The 24,688-nt window shown below is 35.1% G+C and overlaps 1 protein-coding gene across 2 annotated transcripts in view; it reads left to right on the forward strand.

The window, feature by feature from the left end:
• The first annotated feature begins 761 nt into the window (after positions 1-761).
• Positions 762-24,688, forward strand: part of CDH4 (cadherin 4) — a 668,170-nt gene continuing 644,243 nt past the window's right edge. Inside the window, exons 1-2 of one of the 2 annotated variants that reach the window (XM_068700721.1) lie at positions 762-843; positions 3,649-3,753. The gene's annotated coding sequence lies outside the window, so the exon portion shown is untranslated. The remainder of the gene's footprint in view (positions 844-3,648; positions 3,754-24,688) is intronic. The other variant, XM_068700722.1, reaches the window with a different exon arrangement.

A 24,688-nucleotide genomic window follows, 5' to 3' on the forward strand; every position in this document is an offset into this window, starting at 1 on the left:
CACAGATGGTACCTTAGGAAGTTTACCGTGTACCTAAAATTTTACTTATTACAAATTGCATTGTCTATGAGATGTTCCTTGGTTTATTTACTATCAGAAATATTGTAAAAGCTGTCTGGGTTAGCCTGTAAAAAATTCTCCAAGAAATCAGCTTTGAAGTATGTAGCTGCTACTCTTCTCCTGTCCCTCCAGGGTAGTAGTAGCAAGGGTCAGAACCTTCACAGGTGCACTCATCCCTTGCAGAGACTCCAAGAGAAAGTGCTCTGATTCTTTGTGTTAGATACTCTGTACTTGAGAAGCTGGAAGGGTGAGACACAGTGGGATCTGATAGAAGACAGATCAAAACACATGAGAAAGGAACATACAGTCAATACGTATTAGGGATAAAGAAACCAGTTTTTTTTTATTATTATTATTCTATCCATATCAAATCACCTTTTTTTTTTTTTTTTTTTTTTAATGATAACTAGGGCTCTGAAATATATATTTACAGTATAGTCCTGTTGACATCACTAGAAACAGGATTAAGCTTTAATCCTGAGTAAATGGATTTAAAGCACCTGGGTCACATTCATAATCATAGAAAGGCCACTAACCAAACACTCCAGTTTGGTTTCAACACAATAGCCACCTGATACTCTAAATTCCTTAAATATGGTAACACATCTGTCAAGAATTAAACCCTGATCTGGTAGAGAATTGTGTTAAGTAACTGTAACATCTGAGCTTCATTTGAATTCCTTAGGCTCACAGGAGTCTATTGAAGCTAAATGGTGAATGCCTTAGTTTCTGTGATTGTTTGCTCTCCCTGAATCAGCGTGTGGATTGCGTGGGTTGTTTTAGGTATGAAGTATTTAGCTGGAAGTATTTTTATTGAGAGAGGTGGATGTATGTGTTGGTGCAAGCAGATTATGAATTCTTCAAGGTAGTAAAATTTCATCAAATTTCCTAAGGGTTTTTATTAATTCTTGTGATATTAATAGGGTGAAGTAGTTGTGAGTATCTTTATCTCTCACGCATGTTCTTGTTTTAAAACGTGGATGTCTTACTGATACCTTTCTTATGGATTTGCTTTGTCTGTCCTCTGAAGATACTCATAGTGATCCTCATAGTACAGAAATAAAGATTATTGTATTGTAGTAAGCTTAAGAGCTCTTTAGTTGTTTTTTTTTTTTTTTTTTTTTTTTTTTAATATAAACTGTGGGACTTTTGTTTATTTCTCAGCTTTCTCAGAGTTCAGATCAACCTATTAAATACCCTTCTAAATATAGCAAATACTTTGTATATCAATATCTCCATTTCTGTTTAGTTTTCTTTACATCAGATGTTGTTGAAAGCAATATGCTATCCTTTAATGTTGCAACTCTCACTTTATATCTTTATTTCCTTGATCACTGCTAACTCTGGGATCTTTTCTGTACCTCCTCCCTAATTTACTTCTTACTTATTTATTTATTTTCAGATTATCTTCTTCCCTAAAGAAGCGGGAAGAGATGAGGGGTGGGGAGAAGAGGAATATTTTTGTATTTTAGCTTACTATTAGATGGGCTTTATTCCTACACTTTATGCTGCCTTAATTTTAAAGGTAACAATTAACGTAATAGAAACTTTTCTAGGTTGCTATGATTCTATAATGTTTATAACATGGCAGTATTTCCTTGTTAATCTATAGCTCATATTAATTTCAGAAGCCAGACTCAATTCTGCTTTAAGATTTCTCTTACGGAACTTGGTCTGTGTGTTTACAAAATCTTAGCCAGGTAACTTCCCTAAAATTGCTAGGAATAGGTAGCTTACTATGATGTTTGTGGCAGTTGTTGTGGGTGTGGTTGTGTTTCTTAGTTAGCATGAACTTTTGTATAATGAATGTAATAACTACTGTGCAAGGGCAAAACATGTAGCTGGGATATTTTTCTTTACTGAAGGCAGACAGAAAACTTGCTGTCTGAGTCAGTGGGTGGAGGTCAGAACAACATCTGCTTTATCCACAGGAGTACAGCCTTTTACAGCTTGCTGTTGTTCAGTGAATCAATTGAGCATGTAATAAGAGCTCCAATATAGACAAGATGCATGGAACATATTGATTAGAGCCTAAGTAAATCTGACCACGGAGCATGTGCAGAGGCTTGTTGTACCCCAGGCAATTTTCTGCCTGTGGTACAGGTAGTAGCAGCAGCTTTTCAGCAATATATGTGTTTTGTATTTTTTTAATAATAAAAAAATAACGAAGTCTTTATCTGATAAATGATGTTTGTCTCAGATTGCTCTAAATCTGCAAGTATAAAAGATCTGCATTTCCCTAACTGAATATGTGATTCTGGGTACTTCCATTTTATGGCAAGTCAGATATGGGAAAATGTTCATCTCATGAATGTTAAATGATGTGAATTGAGGTAGACTTTGAATTACATTCTCTGTAGTAAATTTATAAATGCCTTTTATTTTTGTCTTCACCTAAACTGAAGGAGCAAGCTCTATGTTATTTATTTCTTTGTAGTTTCTTATTTGGGCTTTGTTGGGGGGAATGATGCATTGCAAGTTATGAAAGCCATTTTGAGGTAATTCGCATTAAAACTATCAGCAGCTGAAAAATTCTGCTCTGAATTAACTGTATGTGCCAAATATTCTTACATTATTACCTAATTACCAAAAGTTTTGCTGTTTTAACAGAAAAGGCATTCTTTAAACACAGTATTTGGAAGTCCATGTCAATTTTGCTGAGAAATCTGAAGGCAGACATTTTTTTTTTTTCTAATAATATATTTAAGTAAATCAGGTCTTCTACTTTTTATGGTGACTCAAGGCACCTCTTTCCTTATACAAAAAAACATGTATGAAATAGCTGACTAGGTAGATGTTCTTTTTCAACTGGCATTAACATTAATTACATGTGCAAAACTATATTATAAGGTAGGTGTGTAATAGCTCCAGTACTGATTTCGCTATTGTTAACTGAAATAATAATCTGTTCTTAAAGTTTCTTCTTTGTTCATATTTCTGCACAACTATTCCTTCTTTTAAATTTAATTCTGGTTAGGAAAACACTGTCTTAAGGACTTTATAGCTGAAATTCTCCAATGTCTTCAAAAACGTGGAAGTCTAAATTCAAAATTACTCTGACCATTTTTTTTCTTCCTGTGTAAGTAGATGCCTAAACACATGGAAATACACACTTGCTGTTATAGAAGTTCTACTCCAGCTGGTAGTATCTCCGTAGTCTCACAAATCCCAATCTGAATTTTATTGGTTGTCTGAATGATCTTCTGAGAAATTTGCCCAATGTGGGTTTTGATTCATTCCTCTTCTTGTTCTTACTCTGTATTAGTCTTCCTTCTAAGTCCAGAGTAAAAAGCAGCTTTTTTTTTGTTTTTTTATTGCATTGTACATTCTGTTGAAACTAAAGGATATTTTGGAGTGGGTGGGGTGAAGGTGTATGACTAGGTAAGAATACACTAAGAAAAGAGCAGATGTAACTTTTGAAATGTGTGTCTGATTGCATAGATGATAAAATTCCTAAATAATTTTGGGAATTAAATAGATCATCTCTGTACTTTAAGAGAACTGGTTTTAGCAAAGTTTCTCTGGAACCTTCTGAGTGCTGAACTGACATCTTTTTCCATCTCTCCACTTTTTTTCTTCTGTTCCCAGGGGTGAGAGGAACCCAAGGTTTTTGGGGTGGTTCCTTCATGTGTATGTAACCTCTCATTAAGCAGGCTGAAGTTGGAACATCACATAGCTACTGACTGTAAATTTGTAAGTTAATATAGCAGTGGCAAATCAAAAATCTGGGGGGGCTAGAAGATAACCATACATCATGTATGCTTCAGAAGCACATGGAAATACTAATGTTGTTTTTTTAAGAAAATGTATATAGAAGATATAGAATGCAACAGCCTGACAACTTAATGATCTTCTAGTTCACGTTTTTTAAGGATATGATATGAATGAGCTTTTATAATCAATTTGAATTTGTCAACACTGTTAATGAAAATGTTAATGGCTTGTTAGCTGTTGACTAATGATAGTGGAGGTTTTCATGCCTTACTTAATGGTGGTATGGAATGTAAGAAATCATGATTTATAGCCTGCAAATGGAATAACTGAGTAAGCTTTTCTGATCAGAGAACTCCCTGAGCTTACCTCATAACGGTGCTGTACTGCACAAGGAGTGATATTGATGAATAGTTTTATGACTCATTTGGTAAGATCTATGAAGGCAGTTACTTCATAAGGTGGCATTTTATCACAGTTGCTTTCGACCTGCTGCAGTTGACTCATTGATTAGAGTTAGTCGGGGGAAGCAAATGCTAGAGACTTACTAGTGAAACTGCTGATAGTTGTATCTCTTTTTTTTTAAATACCCTATTTCTGACAATGTGCCAATGATTGCTCTATGTATGCCTAATTATTCTGTCATTAGATGAGGTTTTGTAATTCTGTTTGGAGTGGCAAAGTCTGAGTTTAATATTAGCAGATGCTGTTTTTCTTTCTCTTTTTTTCTTTTTTTTTTTTTTTTTTTCTTTTGCCAGGCCTACTTTGCAATGCCTTCTGGATTTTTGATTGAAGAAATTGAACTTTGAATCTATACGCATTCATGCATCATTTAGTTGGCTTGCAGAACTCAGCTCCAATTAAAATTCTGAGCTGAGAGGAAGAGGGATATGTGAAGACCCCTTTCCTGAAGAAATAATACAGGTTTAAATGCTGTTTTGTGGATGGGGTTTAGGACTATTGGTAAGATGAGCAGTTTAAATGAACTACTCCTTGCTTTCAGAACTGCGTCTTATTAAATTTGGACTTCATTCTTTAAATACTTGACACACTAAAGAATTCTTTTGATCCATGTTTGGCCTTGTTTTTAACGCTCAGTGATCAGTAGTTGTGCTGATATCTGCTCATATCTGCTTCTCAGCTCTACATAGTTCCTGAGTCTACTTTTGCCTTTGATTGGGAAGATAACTTGTTCTCATTTCAATGCCTTATTTCAAAATAGTGTTGTGTAGCTTGTTTTGAAAATGTAGTACTACATTTGTTCTAGGATCTGTGTAAATTTTTGCACTTAATGCATGGTTTACCATAAACAAGTAATAAATCAAATTATGGTTACTTAATATTAGTAGTAGGAAAAATTAATGCAGTTACAGAAACTTTTTTTTCCTCACAGCTTCTTTTCCTATCAAGCTTCTTAAACTCCTGTTTTCTGAAAAGTATGTGTTATATATTTTGAAGATAGGTTAACAATTTGAAGTAATTTTCATATACTTGTCTGCTCTTACCAAAGTGTTTTCCAAGTGGATTTAATTTTCAAGATTTTTATATCAACCACAAATGGAGGACGATTATTTTATTTAATTGATTTATAATGAAGTTAGCATGGGTTTCTTGTCTAGAAGGACTGGAAATGGGTGTATGAAATATTAACACACACAACTAGTCTATTGTTGGATAGTCCCAAACTATTTCAGTCTATCTGTGTGGAGAGAACAGGTAGCTAGGTAGACAACATAAGGCATAATTTCACAAACAGATTCATGAGTTCTTTGATAGCTTTGTTCTTTTCAAAACCATGCAAAGAATGAATGGGATTTTTCTCCATCTCTCACTTGCAAATTCCTAGCTTAATGTGCCTGTATAAATGGTGGATTTCTGAACTGAATCTGAAGCTTATTTCTTGGTTCTTATGTACAAGGAGGATCTAAATCCAGAAGATAGCTCTTTATAGGACTTGTCCAATAAAGTCCAAAAAGACTTACATTTACTTCAGGAACAGTGTTTGTTAGGAGAAATAAGTACCCACATTCAATCAGTACGTCCAGAACCTTTCTCTGGAATTCAGAAATGTGAATAGTTCTGTTTCTATTACTCGGAAATGACGATTATAAACACATCAGCAAAATGCTGAATTCTATTATTCATTTGTCTGTCTTCTAAACTTGTGATGTTCTGGAGCATTGAAAAACAAAGCAGTGAACATGACTGTTCATAGCAAATTGTTACCAAAAGTACTCTATTAAAGAACTGATTTGTTCTTTTTCCTATGGGGTTTAGATTTCAGTTTACAAAGTTGTGCAGAAGTAGCTGGTTGGATATCGAAGAATTTAGATTTAAAAAGTCTATGAACAGATACTGTAAACATATGGGAATAGAGGCTGAAAGAAAAAAATCTTTTTATAACAAGAGCTGCCTTTTTAAAAACTGGTCAGTGTTGTAAAATGGCTGATGATAAAAATAAAATAAAAACTTGATGTAGCTGGTCCCTTGCTGTTGCACACTTTACTTTGCACTATTACTCTTGAAGTACACTCCTAAATAGACATTAGGCACAGGAAAAGCTCTTTAAGTTCTGGTTAAAATCTTGTTTTAACAATATTCCACACTTGGGCATATTGTTTCATTTTCTATTCATAATCTATTGACTAATAGCCATAACCAATATTTATACTACAGCATGGAATAGTCTCTGCATTTGTCTGGAGGTATTACATGGTATTATGACTGGAAGAAGGTTAAGCTATTCTCTGAATGCTTTTGTAAGTTTTCTAGAGCACATTTGGAAAGGAGTGGGGATGGTGTGGTTGTGGGTGTTTTTTGTATGACAATGCAAAGGATGGGGGGGGAGGGTGTGGCAAGGGGTTTGTTGAACAGAAGTGCCCCTGTTGATCCACTGGAGGTTGACCTGTACTATGCTTCTATTAGAATGACTCTCACTGGTTTTTAGAACTGCCCTGTTGTCTTTTATTTTCTGTAATGAGAGCTTTCTGTCTCCTTGGAGCTTCTGATTCTCATGTTATGTTTCCCAGCCTCAGTTACATGGGGTAGCTACGAGTCTAGGAAAGCTGAAAAAGACAGACAAAACTTGTTTCAGACATGTTGTACACCATCCCTTGTTTGAGAGCCACTGTCTCAGCATGAAGAATGATCTCAAGTGAGGACAGCTGAGCCATTTGTAAAAAGAACCTAACTTTGATGCAATCCAAATGATAATTGGACTACTCTGGAAAAGCAAAACACCAGGTGTTTGACGGTTCCTGCTGAATCATTGAAAGCATACAGGAGCGAAGGAAGGCAGAGGCTTGATGAATTAGTTCTGCTGTTTTTTGGGGGAAGAGTATAGGGAAATAACTAAGAAATTAAATCAGATGTGTGCCTAAACATGATTTCTCTTGTTACCTTGCAAAGTACTTCTATTTTAAAGGTCAATACTTTTAATATTTTCATTCTTAGTTTTTCTTCTCATAGAGGAGATACAGTCAAGGATTCCAACATACTAGATCCATATGGAACAACAACTTGAAGTTAATCAACTAATCAGAACAGGTTGGAGAGTATCTGAATATACGGTTTTATCTTAAAATCTGATAAGTCTCAAAGCCTAGATAAAATTGCCTAGCTGTTAAGAAAGGATAGAATCTTAAAACGTATAACTGAACTTCAGAAATATAACCTGTTTGATAAATATTTCTTTCGAAGATCCATACTTTAAACTTATGGTTTGTTACCTACTTGTAGAATGCTTTCTGATTGGTGTGGTGTTTCTTTCCATCTGGGTAGTAATTTTTCCCAAGTCCAAATGATTAATGGACTTTTGGCTCAACTTCATTATTTAGGGGTATCCTCAATGTATTAATTATTTCCATGGGAGGATCACAGAACAGTTATTAGATAAGGTTGTCATTGGAAAGCATTGACTTTAAGCTCTTGAGCCTAATAACATGTTGTCATCCTCTTGCAAAAGGGTGCTGCTAAATAGTAACAAGTTTAGCAGTTGATATGACGATTGATTATCATAGAAAATCACTTACTCTGGTAGATGAGGCAAAATCATACGAGTTACAATAGTGGTAAACTGAAAATATTCTTATTTGTCACTTCTAAGCACAGTTAGGGTTTCCTAGCACCATTTGAAATTGCAGGATAAGCAAAAGCAACTGGGTTGGAATAGTGGAATGTGCTGGAGACACCCTGCCCTCTCCTTGGTAGAATGTAGGTGTGTGATTGAATGCATGTACAGGCAGATGTGAAGATCAACAGGCTTCTGTCAGTTTGTGACATCTAGCCCTATATGAGGCCATTGTGTTGTTGGGTTTTGCAGCAAGGAAACGAAAGTGCCTGTTCCAGCAGAGTGTACAAAATAAACCTTTGCAAGAGCACAACAGGGTGTTTCCACAAGCTGAAAAATGTGGCGGTGGTGGGGAGTCTCATTGTATCTTCTTTTCTCCCCTTTGACCATTGTGCTATGTATTTATAAAAACAAAATAAGCTCACAGATAATCTTTTTTTTGGAAGTTGGCTTTTACAAAATCAGAGACTGTCAACCAATATCTTTTAAAATACAGCTTATTCTGAGCTGCCTGTGTTGGATACCACCAGAATTAAAACTTATGGCAAGTAAATAAAAACATAAAACTGATGAACCTGAGAATAAAAGGGGTTGCATGCTGTATTAAGTTAGTCAGTGCAGCAGTAAAATACCAAAGCATGTTGAAGAGATCCCTACTGATATAAAGCTGAAAATGAATTGCTCATAACGGTATCACAAGGAGGCAGAGAGGTTAGTCCTATGCACTACATTTATATTTCACTTATAACTTGACTGTATGGTTATTTAAGTTTTTGTTGGGGAACATAATAAAGATAGCTTCACACCTTTTCTTTAGAGATTTGAGTGCTTAACCTATTCTCTGTACTTGTTGCTCAGAAATAAACTGTGCCTGGAGTAAAGGAATGTGGCTCACCAGATCATATGTACTGTGATTGTAGCTTTGAATGCAAAGTTTGATCAGCTGATGTAGTATGAAGGTCAAGCAATGTTTTTTGGATGAAAAGCTTTCAAATGCTTGTGTTTTCCTGGTTTTATGATATTAATTTTCAAATCCTGACCTTAAACACTAAGGTTGGTATTAGGGTGGGGATTTATAATAGAAATGCTTTGACTAGCCTACTCTAACTTTTAATCAGCAACTTAGGTGGGCTGCCATTTAAAAAATGAAAATTTGCATATATTTCTCAGTTTTCACCCCTGGAGTTATACCTGTACTGCAGATTTCTCTAAGTGCCATAGAAAGGCATCTTTTTATGTTGCTCTTTAGGAAGAAACTTAAACTTGCAAGATTGTACTACTAACCACTTAACGCAGATAAGTCATTGTGCCAACAAATTAACTGTAGTGCTGAATTCACAGAATTCTGTCACTCTGTCCTTGTACCCTGAGCTCAAGGACAACACAACAGCAGACAGCGTCAGATGTCAGAGCAGCAACTTTAAAGTGTCCACAGATGCTTGATGCACTGCTCGTGTGTCTAACTGGTTTATTCAGCCAATTACTTGAAGCAGGAAAAGTTCTCTTGTACACCAAGTACAATTTCTAGGCGAAGAAAGATACATTTGAATGTTTATAAGTGGGTGTTTTTAATGCTTCTGGCCTTAAATGCTGGCAAGTTATTGCTGTGTGCAAACATCCTTACTAGAGGCAATGTTTGCTTCAAAATAAAGCCTCCCACTATGTCTTGTGAACAGTCCAGGGCATGCAGTAAGAGTGGTGATCTAAGGAATCTGGGTAGCCGTGAATTCTATGTGATATTTTTAATTGCATTGAAAAGAGTGTTGATAGTTAATGCATAATTACTTTCTGGTCAGCTCATCTAGTTGAGTGGTGTAATCCTGATTCAGTAAACTAATTAATCAGAAAAAAATTATTTGGATGTCCAGTAGGTACTACATTTCTGACAGAATTTGAAACTGCTTAAAAGGCAAATGTGTAGTGTTCGTGTGTGTTTTTAATTAAAAAAAAAAAAAGTTTTGATCATTAACTTCAATAAAAAGAGTAATGCAAAACTAGGAATGAAATCCAAGAGTGAGGCTCCTCCCCGTATTTCAAAGTCTGTTCAAAGTAACAATTACATTGAATTGGAGGGGAGGGAAATATTTGTCAAGACCTTATTTATAAGACAGGAAAAGAAAAAAATGTACTTCTGCAATATCTTTTGCAAGGAATAAAGGATATCTTCTATTAGTTCAGAAATAGGGCTGTAAGTTTAGAAAAGACTTTGAGAAGAATGTCAGAATTTAAACCTAAAGCTGTGTTAAAACCTTCTTGCCCTTCATTCTAATAGTGACTTTGCTATTGCTCACAATCCACATCAAATGAGGTCAAGTACGTTTCCATGGAAAGAGGTTAAAGTACAGGGATGCTTCCCACAGCTGCTGCTTTGCTTATTTCTTCTCTGCCTAGCCTTCATCTCTGCTGATTTTTATCCATGTCCCACTCCCTAGTTCTCATTTGCTGTTATTACATTTTTCTCTTCTATTCATCCTTCTATTTCTTGTTTATATTCTCCCCCTTTTTTTCTCTATGAAGGTCTCTAGCCTATCTCTATAGATAGGCTAGTCAGGAAGTCAGACATGTATGTTGCTCATTTTTGGAGGCTTTCCTGAAATTGGGTGTACTTGGTTCTTCCCCCCCCCCCCCCCCCCCCAAAGTCACCTGCAATTGATGTATTTCCTGTTTGGGAGAGTTTTCTATGTCTTGCTCAAATGCATTCTGCTGCCATGCTCCTCTTGGAGAGAAACTATGAAAACTGTCTTTCAGTGAAGAAAGCTAGTACTGGAAGAATAGCACAAGCTGGGAGTGGTGTCTTCTTCAAATAATAGTTAACATGAATTTAAATCATGAGGTGAATAAGTGCAGAAATTATGGCAGCTTGCCCAGTTGCTGGAATAGCTTTAGACTTGTCCCCAGGTTTGTTCTGGAACAACTCCTAATTCATTTGCCAGCTGGTCAGCCATACCCTTGATTGCTGTTTCTGCAGGTGCCAGCTTCATCCCAGCTGCTGGAATCTTTATTTACCTATTTAAAGGTTCAGTTGTTTTAAGCCTTTTTCTCTTAGCCTGTGTTACTTGTTTTGCTAGAGTGGTTACTTGTGATTATAGAGAGCAATAGAGCTTGATACAAACTCCTTGGAGTCCATAGGAAGGATTGTTTTATTTTGAAATAGCAGTTGGATCAGGCCCATGGAGAGATCAGATAAATGTTTTGCTCTAAACATATATCTATTATGATTCTTCCGATTTTCCTGGTTAGGCTAATGTGAGTCTCTCAGAAAGGATTTTAGGATTTTTCTTTGTTCGATTTGTTTCTGCTGCCTTCTTTGAAAGGAGAGGAGAAAAATACATTCAAATTATTTTATCAGCTTTATTCAAACTTTAACAATTTTATACAGTGAAACTCCAGAGTATCTCAAGCTGCTCACATTTGACAGTATACAAATTACAGGGATTTTCATTTCAAACTTAATACAAGATCTTAGTGTTAATAGGATTTTATTGACTTTTACCACCAGCAGAGAAAGAGGTTGATAAAGTATGACAAAAGAAATGAAGATACAATGCCTATTTTTACTTGCATCTCCAGAGCCATGTAAATTTGATTGCTGAATTTATGATAATCTAGTTCATTGACCATAGCTCTTCTGAGAGGGGACAAGAGAGGATTTCTGGAAAGTGACTTTACAGAGCTGCAAAATCAGACTGGAGATTTTTGAGGAAAATGGTTGGAAATCTAGCTACCATGAGAGAACAAAAGAATGCACAGTATAACTTATTTCATATGATTTTTGCTGATATGCTGCCATCTTCCTTTTCTCTGCTCCCATATGCAGCTTCATTTGCACAGCTATTGTTGGGTCCCGTTAATGTAATTAGTGCAGTAGATTGAATAGTAGTAGCACAGTGGAAGTACAAGACTAAGAATGTTACGGAAGTGAAGCAAAGTGACAATGTGAACTTGATGGCACTTGAAAATTAAGGTGTTTGGTGGTGCTTTTTTTTTTTTTTTTTTTTTACTGTCCTGCAAATGTGTGGTTAGTGAATGTGCATAGTTCTGAGAAGGGAAATGGAGAATTTCTTCAGTGGGTATCAGTTCCTTAGGCAGCCTTATGCTGAGACTGCTTGCAATTTCCAGAAAAATGATAACAAGCAGCTCTTTTTTAACTTCAATTGCTGTAGTATTTCCCCTTTTTTCATGTCTTCCTCATTTTCATTTCTTATTTTCAACACTTAAGATCTAATTGGTATTATTTTCAAACTCTACTTGCTTTACGCCTGTGGTAACTTATGGGGAAAAAAAAAAGAACTTCTAAAGTGTGTTCATCCATGTGTAGTTATTGCTCCTAATAACAAAGGAAGGGAGGGCTAGGGTGATGTATGAACTTCACTCTTTCTGGACAATAAACATGAATTTATTTTGGATTCCATAACTGCATCAGTATGTAACATTCAACATAAAGCTGGCAGTTGCCCGATACTGTCAAAATCTAACTTTAAAATTATGACACTTCAGGCCATTGTATGTTATGAATTTTGGATGTCTCCTGGAAAGGAGTAGCAGTTTGCTGTTTCAACTCAACAAGAATGTGAAAAGTTCCCTGAATTATGCTTGTCAGACACTGTGAATAGAACTACTTTCAAAATCTGCCTTTTCACAGAAAACCAAACTCTGGAATGTTTCACATAAGCAGAACATTTCTGATGCAATTTCCACTACACGCGTGGTATCTTGGACTTTTGAGGTGACTGTCCTTACTGGTCTCCACCCTGGCTGTGTGTTTCTGACATATTCCATCTTCTGAAGAGAAGCAGGAAAAGAACAGGAGGCATTCAAAATTAGTTCTTTTTTGATGATTAGCCAAAAAGCTGTATTCTCAGGATTTCTGGTTTCAGCTAGGAAATATAGAGAAATGTATAATCTCACTTAAGTACGGTATATTTCAGTACCTACTTTATCAAGGCATGTGAGTTTTTATTTCCTGTTTGTTTTTTTTTTTTTTTCTGTAATTTTCTCCCTGGTTCTCTCCTAGCTTTCCTCTAATGCAAACATAGCCATAAGTTTTTCTTTTAAATAAAGGAAGATTCCAGACTCAGTTTGTGAAGGAACTGTCCTCTTAAAAGGTTCTTGGAGACAGTTACAAGGGGACTGATTTGCTTTATCTGTTTTCATGATAGGGCTAGCTGGCATTTGTTTTGCTTGCTTCTCCAGATTTATTTTCACCCTATGTGTGCATCTTGGAATACTTTCTGTAACCTCAAAATATTGCCTACTCTACAGCCCTCAGGTTTGCAGGAAATGCAGCACAGTCCTTGAAAACATATTGGTGTGCTATCACAGAGGTATGTACAGAGCAAAGATACTGAGATATGAAAGCCACACTGAGTTGGCTGTATGTATGTTAGTTTTAAGGAATAGGCTTATTAAACAAGTATGAGAAATTTTAAAACAAAACCAACCGAGCAAACAAAAAGTAACACAAGGCTGAACAGGAACTCTACCAACCTGACTTCTGCAAGTTCTTATAATAATAATTTTCTGTATTTATGAAATTTGCACGTGTGATCTCAAGTCCTAGTGAAGGAAAACATATATTCCATAATTCATTATGCCCCAAAGGCTTTTTACATATATTACCATTTGAAGAAAAAACTAATAAAAAAATCTGTTAACACTTAGGGCAGATGATTTTCAGTGTAATTAAGGAAATTAATTGTGGCAGCAAAACTGCAGGGCTTGAATAACTAAACCACAACCTTATATCTTTTTTCACCACTTCAGTGCAAATTGCAAATGGCCTGTGTAGTGTTTCCAGCAGTTCCTAACTGATCCTTTCTCAATGTGTGCAATGACTGCTCCTTCTGATAGAGTTCTTATCACCCTTGAATTACTCTGTGTGGTGGTTGTGGTAGTGAAACCCACTACAAAAGCCATACTCTTCTACAGTAGATAGAAACTTCTCAGAGGTACAGTGGCATGCATACTCAGACCTGCTTATACAAACTATTCCTTCAGAATATAAATCCCTAAAAGGAGGAACTGAGCCTGGAACCTTAATAGCTGCATTTTCATACCAATGGAATGAATGATGGGGACTTTGAGGGACAAATTCAAAGGTTATCTAAGTCACTTTATTTTGTTGGCCTCCACAAGGAGCTATTTAAGCCTCAACAGGGAATGCAACATCTTGCTGTCTCCTGAACATTCAAATGATCTAAACCTCCCATGGTATTAGAAGCCTGGTGTCTTAGGTTTTTATGCGGCTTCAAAGGATTTTAAGCAAATTTTTTAAACTAGTTTTGGGTCAAACATATAGATACCCAATCTGAGTATTTAAGTGGAATTGAATTACATGTTTCTCAGAAGTAACTGAGAGTAGAGTTGTGCCCTGTTTTTTTTTTTTTTATTTATTTAAAAAAGAAAAAAAGTCCCTTCTGAATATGTGCTCCTTCAGCAGCAATGTATTTCCTCCAGCAAAAATCTTGCACTACAGGAGAAAACAGTAAATCATTACTTTTTATACATGGAGACATTATCTCCTGGTATTTGAATTCAAAGGAACATCTAGATATAAAAGGAATTTTCTTCTTCATCGATCCTTTCTTGACAAATATCAGTTTCATTTCTTCACCTAACATTTACTGTTAGTGTAGTAAAAATGTAGTGGAATTCATTATGTAATGAGAGAGATTGGTTTCATTAATTTCCACGAATATGTTGTTGCTCATCTCTTTATAAACCAAGACCACTATGTGATATGTTCTCCTATATTTGTTGCAATCTGACCAAGACAAATAAATCCTTTTGGCAGCATCTGTATGGAAGTGTGAACGTTTTTAATATAATAGGTGGCAGGCTGCATTTAAGGACTTGTCTTGAATTTTCTTGAACAATGATAGTATCAATAATTAACTTGCCAACATCTAATCAATAATATATTTAGTGTGTATGAACTTCATGAACAGGATGCTGAAAGAGAAATTTTACTGAGCTTATAGTAGTTTTAATGACCTTGCTACTAAAATGTTTATATTCTCATTTCTTGATAATAATTTATAAACACATCATTTAAAATATAGCAGAGAGGTGAATGGATTACCTGAGAATTCCTTCTCCAGGGAAGGAAAATTGTGTTATTTTAACATATTCTTAACAATAGATGCATTCTGTAATTTAAAACTATGAGGCATTGTATCTGCTAGATAAATTCAGGATAGCATTTAGATAGTTATAAGAATGATTCATAGCCCTGAACTTGGCTTTTAGATTAATTTTGAGAGAGATGACAATAGCTGCAGGAGATGCATTGTCAGACCAAAATAAAACATGGAAATTTTTTTTGCTGGCATTTAGACAATGTGAACAATGACTGTTAAACAGTTATTGTTGTTGAGAGTGCATGGCACAGTAGCATTGCTACAGGTGAAGAATAACATATTCCTCAGTTTGACTAACTGTAAATGTTAAGACCCTTCTATTTATTTTGTTGTAGATGGCTTTTATAGGTCCCAGACAAAACAAACTTAAATCTCAAATAATTTTGATTTTATTGGTTTTGTTCTTTTTCTCCCAATTAAAGTAAATAAGCACTTCACAATTCATAACTGCACTTATAATTAAAAAATAATAATAAAAAAAAGTATGAACTGGCAGTACATAGCAGTCTTCAATGCAGGAAGAAATGAAGGAAGCTAATTGACTAAAGTCTAGATTTCTGACTGAGAACAGATGAAGATGTCTGTAAACCTAAAAAGCTAAACTTTCTAAATGATGCAGTCATCCCTGGTGTAGCAGCTGGAGAGGTAAAAATGTAAAAACTTTAGTAAACTTTAGTTAAAGTAAAAACTTTATGTGTAATCAGTTTTGAAAGCCATCGAACTACTTAACATGCTATAAATAACACTTTCAGTTACAAATTTCCCTGCGTTGGATGCGGCTGCTGGTTTGCAGCTAATCATTAAAGCTTGGTGTTTGAACAAGGAGGCAGACCATAACATGAAGATGTTGCACAGTGAATTGTATCCTCTTGTCTCTTCTGCTGGAGAGATCAATCAAAAAACTAGTTTATTCAAAAATCAAAGCAAATTCTGAGTAGCTCACAAAGAAGATATTGATCTTCATTTCAAAACATACAGTATCTTACTTTATCATGTTCTGGTTTTCCCCTCCTGCCAACCCCATGAAATTAGGAGTTAAGTTTTCCAAAAACCTGGAAAGGGCTGCTAGGGTTTGTAAGAACTTTCCTGGAAAAGTTTGCCTTCTTACCAGCATGTGGAGGTGCTTGATTTAAATGCAGTCATAACTTGTGTTTCAAGGTTTCATAAACTGTCTGGCACACTGGATGGTGCTAGACTGATAATGGGGTCAGATATTTCTTCTAATTGCAAAATTTTGTGGAAATAACTCAAATATGTGTCTATAGAATGCTTTTTTTTTTTGTATTTAGCATCTAAAATCATGAGGAGTATGCTTATTCCTTGCACAGGACTTAATTCCAGGAGTTTGAATATAGGGCTTTCTTCTAGTGTTATTAATGGTAAGCAGTGGAAGTACTGTAGTCTCTTAAGAAAGTTCAGCAATAATGTTGTAGAACTGCTTATGTCCCAGTCCTGTTATTAGCTTCATCTGTTTTATTTCTTGTGGTTCAAAGGGTCTTCTGTGGCTCATTCATGATTTTTCTCATTTATCTAAAAAAAAAAAAAAAAAAAGAGTTTAATGAGAGAAAATATGCATGTATTTTCATGAAAAATAGGTTATTACCTAGCAGATGGGCTTTTATTCCTATCACTCGAGCAGCAAAAGTACTTAATGAGATGTGGCTTAGGAGTTTCATATATGCTATGTTCTATTTTCTCATAGCTTATCTACATATTGTTAACAATAGGTAGATTTAACCAGGGTACCTTCATTCTCTGGTTGCCCTTGGTTGGTAGCTGCCTTTGTTGGAGATGATGAATGGAAAAAGAAGGTGGAAAAAAAACCTTCCTATAATAGTTGATAATAGTTTTATCAACTGGGTAAAACTTTAAGTCTGGGTAAACTTTACAGTACGAAGTTTGAACAAAGTATATCTTTTTCAGGTATCTGGGGAACAGTAACAACCAACTTGCCATCTAAATACCAAATAAAACAAATTATTGAAATAAAAGATTTGCTAGACACCTACTGGAAAATGTGGGCTGTGTGGACTGTTAACTGTGTGAAACAATGACTGAAGTCAGGAGGGACCATTTCAGTGATTGCTGTTAGTTTTGTTGAACTCTGTCATGGATATTTGTATCAAATTTAAAAAAATAAAAATAAAAATTCTGAGAGGGCTGTGAGCTTTTTGTCAGACCTTAAGACTACAGTATGTATCTGTCAAGATATGGAAGTGCATGTGTGTCCAGTGGCTTTCACTTATTTAATTTTTTACACAGAAGTTACAAGAAATTTAGTAATGCTTAAGCTGTTACATTGTTTAGTTTTTCAATTTCATTCTTCTGAGCAAAGTTTTCTTAAACAGGGTGTACACAGATGTGTATACATACTTTTGTTTATTTAAAATTAGAAAATATTGCCCTAAATTTGACAAATCGAACGGATTGATATTTCGAACATAGAGATAATCTGTGGGTGACTGGGTTTTCTGTATACCTTCCTCAGTGTTTCCATCTACAGTAGTTTGTGTGAGAGAGCACACTTGTGTTTGTGTAATCTGTACCCACAAAAGAGACTTGAAAACAATGATCAAACTGTCTACTTGTTTCTGCCCCGTTCAAACAGTCCTGTAGGCTAGTATCTACATAATCAGCTTAGGAAATTCCATTTAAAAAAAGATAATTCCTGAATGGATAGTACTTATTGATTCATAATTACTAAAATACTTGTTATTCTTAAATTCAGCAGAGTAATTTATAGCTCATACTTATTACTGTAATTTTGGGAACTGATATCTTTTGTAGACATTACTTTGTCTTATGGCTATAGGATGCAAAGCTGGTAGCAGTGAAACAAAATATGTAACTTAGTAGAATCTGAATATTAAAGACTAACCTTATTCCCTTGCCCACAATTCTCCTCTTGGAGCCTTCCAACTTTAGAATTAGCATCCTATCAAGAAGAAAAGCTGCTCAAGTACTTCAGAGGAAGTAGTTCAAGGTGAACAAATAAACATTTGAGGACTTGCTTGTTATACAGCACTGATCCAAACAAATTTGGTCTAGATATGTCAAGGAAACAGAAGAAAAGACTTATGTAGAACAGACATTTTTTTGTATTAGGTGTTCTGTTTTTTTCCCCTTTTTAGTAAACTAGAATTCAACCCCGCCTCACCACACCCTTCACCTCTATCTGCTTTTAATAAATAACCTTTTTTTTCCATTTCAGTCATTCTGGTTCAAGTTAAAAGCTGAACTTTGTACAAAAAAGGTAGTTTCACTAAATCAATAAGCTTCTATCTACTTTTCATCTCGAGTTCTAAAGGAAGCTTGTTTGCACTGTTTGGTTTACTTTGAATGTTAAATATCAAATCAGCTTGACATACAAGGTAAAACTTCGGCAATGCCTCCATGGTTCTCAAAATGAATTTTGATTTGTTTTCTTTAAGCAGAGACTCAAGATAAACTATTACAGATTCATTGTTCTTTATTCATATCTACCTCTTTCTGCCTCAAATTTGAGAAAATGGATTACAAGTTATGGAAAAAAAAGTATTTATAAAATACATGTAAATTGCATCTTGGGCTTGTTTAAGAAAGAACATTTATATACATATATTTGTTGTCTTCTGATGATTTATTAGTGTTTAGTTTATTTAAAAACAAAACAAAATTCCTTAGCTTTTTTTTTATCATTAGGTAATAATAACCCACTCCCAAAGTAGTTTTTACTTTAGGTCCAGTCCATAGGCATCATGTCTACAGGTAACTAATTGAAATACTCACTGTTTTATTTCTGAAAGCCAAGCTTTTACCTAATAATTTTGAACTCAGGTATTTGGCTTACATGTTCCTTATGAAAACTACTGTTGGTAAGGTTGCTTTTGGAATATGAGCTTTGAATGATTTCTTCTGTGTATACATTTTGATTGCTCAGAACATCATAAAGTGCAAGATAACATACAGAACACAGTCTCTTAGCAGCAGCTCCTAGAAAAATACATAGGTTATAATTTTATGCAAGCATGAGAAGCATTCATTTTCTTATTAATACCCCTAATATCTAACAGTTGTTCTAATAGTCAGAAACAAGAGTCCTCAATAGTATGAAATACAGAAAATCCACGATAAAAACTACAGCATTTGCAACTATTGACTTTTTCCAGCTGTAAAGGTCCTTTCAAGTCACACTGTCAACCTGAAAAACATTTCCTAAGACATTCAGAAAACTCATTTTCATTGTCTTATTTCCAGTGAGGTGCCTGATTTTGGTAAAATAAAATTCAAATCAGGTAATTTAGGAGCATATTTCTTTGTACTCAAGGAACAAATCTTCTGTATCTTTGTGGAACAAATTATGCTGCCTGTTTAGGATATCACTTTCTGCTTGTTGAATCTAGATGAAAGATAAATGGTGCTCATAGACAGAGAAACATCCCTCAAGGCAAAGAAACCAGCTCTGCAGTCAGCTATCCATATGTAGCTGCTTCCCTAGCACTCTTTCAGCAGCAAGGTTAGAGTTTACTGCTAAGAGGGGCCTTTCATCTCTCTGGTATTCCATTTGATGCATATTTTAGAAATTTGTATCATTTACATGAATGAAGATAGCTTTCTGGCTCTCATCATCTCTCCGTGATATGGGGCACATCACCAGCCCTGCCTTAGGCATTTCCATTTTCTCTAGGAACTTCATTATATGTTCCAGTTCCATCTTGTCTCTCCAATATAGTCATGTTAATGTTTATTGTATTATTTTTTGTAACATCCTAACAGTAAGCTTCCTATCAAATATTACCTTGAAAAATAATTTATGGGCTCTTGGTTTTTTGCTTTTCCAATACTATTTCTTCTGTGATCTATAGATAGATAGATAGTTTAACACTCTATTTGAAGTGTGTGTTATGTGGTCATCCTGTTTTTCTTCTTTGCACCTCACCCCAGACCCTCCTCAGTTATAAGTTTTCCGGAGTTGTTGTTCTCTTTCTAATGTCTTTACTATGGCTTTTCAACCAGTTTGAGCCATGATACTATCTTTGTCTACTCAGAGTTCTTCCCTAAATTCTTTATTTTTGTATCCTGACCTCCTAATGTTTTACTTATCCTCTCACTGAATCGAGTCTTCCATTTGAAATGGACCTAGCCTTAACTTGGCATGGTTCAGGCACGCTCTTGGGACTTGGAATGCTAGACCAGCGAAACTTGGTTTTGGCAAGTTAGTCAGCAGAAATAATTGAGCACCTGCAGGTAGGAGATCTGTTGAATATGAAGTTGCCATGTGGACTATTGATTTTCAGAACTGTATGTTAATCTTTTGAAAGAATAAATAAATCAAACAGCATGAAACTGCAGAGTGAATATCCAGTTATTTTCGTAAGATCCACTCTTAAAACTATGTGCGGAGACACTGATTACACAACAGCAAATGCTAATATCTAGTGACACTGCTGGAAATCTTTACTAGAACATTTCATACTTACTAAACTTACCAACCCTATGTTAAGAGAGGAAGGCAACAGCTGAAGTAATAGACTAAATGTCATGTGGTATAACAGGTTTTAGTTTAGAAAACTCCTATGATTGCAATGTTCAGTGGGGAAAACTGGAGTTTGATCATCCTACTGATGAGTATCTTCAATCAAATGGTGGCAAGCACTTTCCCTGCAAGAGAGTACTTATTGTTTAAAACAGTGCATAAGGAAATCCTCATGTAAGCCTTTTTCTTTATCTGTCTACATATTTTGTATCTGGAAATACTTGTAGAAGAGGGTGAACTTCTGACTGTAATTGATAAAGTTCATCAATATCTTTCTGGACATAATAAGTAAAACAAGATATTAAAAACAAACAAACAAAAAAACCCACAGATGTCAGATATCTGTTTTTGGATGGATCTTCTTACCATCCCTGCTTAGACAGCAGCAAAAGTAATATGGTCCAGAAGCCACTGCCTGAGACAGCAGAGAATTTGGCTATTAGCTTCTACTGTTATGATAATGATAATTAGTGCTAATATACCGATTAAATAGACGTTAAAATGGTGTGAATGTACATGATTGTACAATTTCTTGGGTTGCATCAAGACATTTATCTGTCTATAAATTTTGGCAGACATTTTGGTTGGAAATAATTCCTTCATGATGGTACACCAAGTCCTCTTATATAATTTACCTGGGAAGACACCTTTGAAGCCATAAACATCAACACAAAGGATCAGAGTTTCAATAGTAGCTTAAATTCTACATCATCTTGTTCCTCTAAAAGGAATGAGGATGGTAGTTAAGGGTATAGCTCAATAGCAATAAGTGAAGTTCATATGCACTTTGTTGAGAGTAAATTAGTTTACTAAGAATAGGCTTTTATTCAACTATATTTATATTGTTCAGTAAATAATAAAACATTCCTGCTGACTAGCAATTACTGCTTGGTGTATAAATAGGTTGAAGACAGAATTTATATTGTTGATAAATTTTCTTTTTAATGCGTCAGATCTAATTTCTTCAATGTACCAAAAAAAAAAAAAAAAAAAAACCAACAAAAGAATTCTTGACAGTTTAATTTGTTTTTACAGTAAACGCTTATATCTAATATTTTGAGCAATGTAACAGTCATCTTGTCTCATGAAACTCATGTTTCTTTCTCCTCTTCCTAGTGACAGAAATTGAGAGTTCTGTGCTAAAAGGAAATTCCTGATCTATCTGCATTCATTTAATACTTATGTTCATCTTTAATAGTTTAGTACAGTCTATAAGAAATATTTGGCTAAATTTTATATACCTCTCAATGTCAAGAAAAGAGAGGGTAGGTGCAAAGCCTCATGCCTGTGTGACAGTGTTGGCTGGCACACACAAGTACACTTTGAAAAACTTTAAAATCAAGATGCTATTTCATTTTCTTTTCTGAGGTCAGTGAAGGAGAACAAAACTGCCTTACTGCATAAGCACAGTTCTTGCATAACGACTATGGGATTTTTTTAATGCCCCTGAGAGTGTGGAACCATTTATTGCTCCCCTTGTGTTGAACTTAACCCTGAATTAATAAAATGCAATTTATGCACCATGCAACAGAGACAGCAAGGAGGTATTTCGGCATGTATTTGTGTAATTTCTCTTCCTTGTGACTTTTTTGAAGTGGTATATGCTTTCAGTTATTGGTTAACTATAGCAAGTTCTTAAAAAATAAGGGCATGGAGTTCACTGTTCTTACTGTAGGTAAGAATCAAAAAATAGAATAAAAAATAGATGCACCTTTTTGTCTAATAATGCTAAAAGGTAAGGTATTGTCAGAGTCAGACTTCTGAAGGCGTGTTCAACATATCTGGATTTTGATATGCCTGTGCATAAAATGGAGACGAGAACACTTTGCAAAACTTTTGGATGTGCTGCATCTATTTAAATAATGCTATGTATTCTCAGTGGACTCTCAATGGAAAAAGTGTCTCACAAGGTTGGAGATCTACCAGTCTCAAAATGTGCTATGAAAATGGAGAGCTTATCTCTGGCTTTTCATAATGTATCAATCCCTTTTTAAATGGAAAAAAAAAGAAACATTTTTCAAAAGCACTTGAATAACCAAGGAATCTGCAATGCTTCAGTGCTTTTTGAAAATATTACCCCAAGAAATAAAAAAGGAAACAGCATTTTTTCATTGCTTAGAATTGATCAGCAGGTGTTCCTAACGCATGACATACAAACTCTTCCACAGTGTTTATATGATCAACTTTGAGGAAATACTACATTTAAATATGGAATTTCACTGTGGAATTGGTTATACGTGCAAGAAAACTCAGACTTATGCATCTTTGATAGATTAAGTATTTTTTTTGCATGTACAACATTTGACACCTGCTAGTAGTTTGAACTATTTGTCTAGGAAGAGGAAGATCAATCTGATTTCTTTTAATTTCTCATGTATCAGTGAAATATGACTTACTAGGCTGTCAGTTCAGTACCGTTTGGTAGGCATTTCAAACATCCTACAAGGATCTGAATTAATTTAATGATAATGAGGTCATGTCAAACTGCAAAGCAAAACAGTTTAAACAGTGCAGCCAAAAGGCTTCCAGTCAACTTCCATTGGACAGTATTCTTTCATGAAATTAGGAACATACTGCTATTGGAATAACTTTACTACGTGTATGGTCTGTAATATTGGGGTTGGGTTTTCCAAAAGAGTAGCAAAACTGAATACTGCTTTTTTTCCCTCATTCTTCAAGAAAACCTGATTAAATTTCTTTCTAACCATTACTCCCTAGAGGTCTCATTTACTCCTAAGAAATTTTAATACTGCCAATTTTTTTCAGTTGAAAAAGCAACACAAGCAAGATTTTAATGATTACCTGGTTATATTTAACATCCATAAAAATTCTCTTGTTTAAGTAGCTCAAAATAATTGAAAATATATTGTTTTTAAATTATGTATGGACTGCAGAAGTGGAGCACAATTAGGAAAAAAGCTTCTTTAAAACAGCTTCCTCTGAAATAAGCCTCCTGTATATCCCAGTTTTTATCTTTTCTTGAACAGTGCATTTTTCTAATGCGCACGCTTGCACACACACAAGATCCTTAATTCAAATGCAGAATACATAAATTCAATACAGAATAAATTTATAAATAAAATCATAAATTCAATACAAAATCTCTGTATTTAAAAATAAGTTTCTGTGCATGCAGAATCCAGTCACAAGAGACTCTAATGTTGTCCATGTGAACAGTCTTGGGGAGATTGCAGTCTTCTGGCTGCACCTCTGAAAAGAATAATAGAACTGAGCAAGCCATGTCTAATGGTGGCACGGCACAGTGAGATGCTGGGAACGTTCTTCACAAGCATGTTGCTTATATGCATGCAAGAACTATATACATACTTACTTATACACTATATATATATATATATATATATATATATATATATATTTATACACTATACACTTGACCTGTTAGGCATGTAATGCTGTCCAGGTCAGTGAATTTGAAATACCCTGATGTGGTATCTGTCCGTGCTAGATTTTGGTCACTATTGTTTGCCTCTCTTCAGCATAACGTAAAATTTTAACATGTTAACAGGTGGCATTAAAACAGGTAGTGGGTAACTCTTAAACTTGGTGCCCGTCTTTCTGTGGTATCAGTATATCATAGAGTCTTCAATATGTCCCTTAAATGTATCCTGTTTCAACACTTAAATACGTTCCAAAAACTATAAGGTTTGAATTCATGGTGTGGTTTGCTGAGACTTAGAGGATGCACCACTATGTTCAAGCATGTGGACCAGTGGAAGGTTACATAGTTTGTGTTGGTGTCTTTCTGCCTGCCTTTGTAGCTGCTGTATTTTGTTAAATGCCAGGATGATGGTGCATCTGTCACAGCAGATGGAGTGACATAAGTGCTTTTGTAGAGAAGCCTAAGCTTTTGTACTGGATTTGAACGCTTTGTTCTGGCAAGGGATTAGGAAGATGAGAAGGAAAGTAGAGGAAAGGTGCTAGTGTGCAGAGCAATGACCAGGAGAGTGGGTGTCTGCTGCCAAAGTTGTTATATATAGCCTGCTGCCAAGCTATTGTATGCGTAGTAGAGACTTTCTACATCTGAAATGCGTGTTAACAGTGAGTAGTCTTTCACATTCTGAATCAATGAACGTTTAATTACGTAAAGCGAAGCATCTGTAAGAGGACAGTAATAGGGACACTTCAGGGTAGTCAGTAACTGAGTAAAAAAAGGCACTTGCTTATTGTAATAAT

The sequence above is a fragment of the Anas acuta genome, chromosome 16 (genome assembly GCF_963932015.1).
Source record: "Anas acuta chromosome 16, bAnaAcu1.1, whole genome shotgun sequence".
In the NCBI taxonomy this organism is placed as follows: Eukaryota; Metazoa; Chordata; class Aves; order Anseriformes; family Anatidae; genus Anas; species Anas acuta.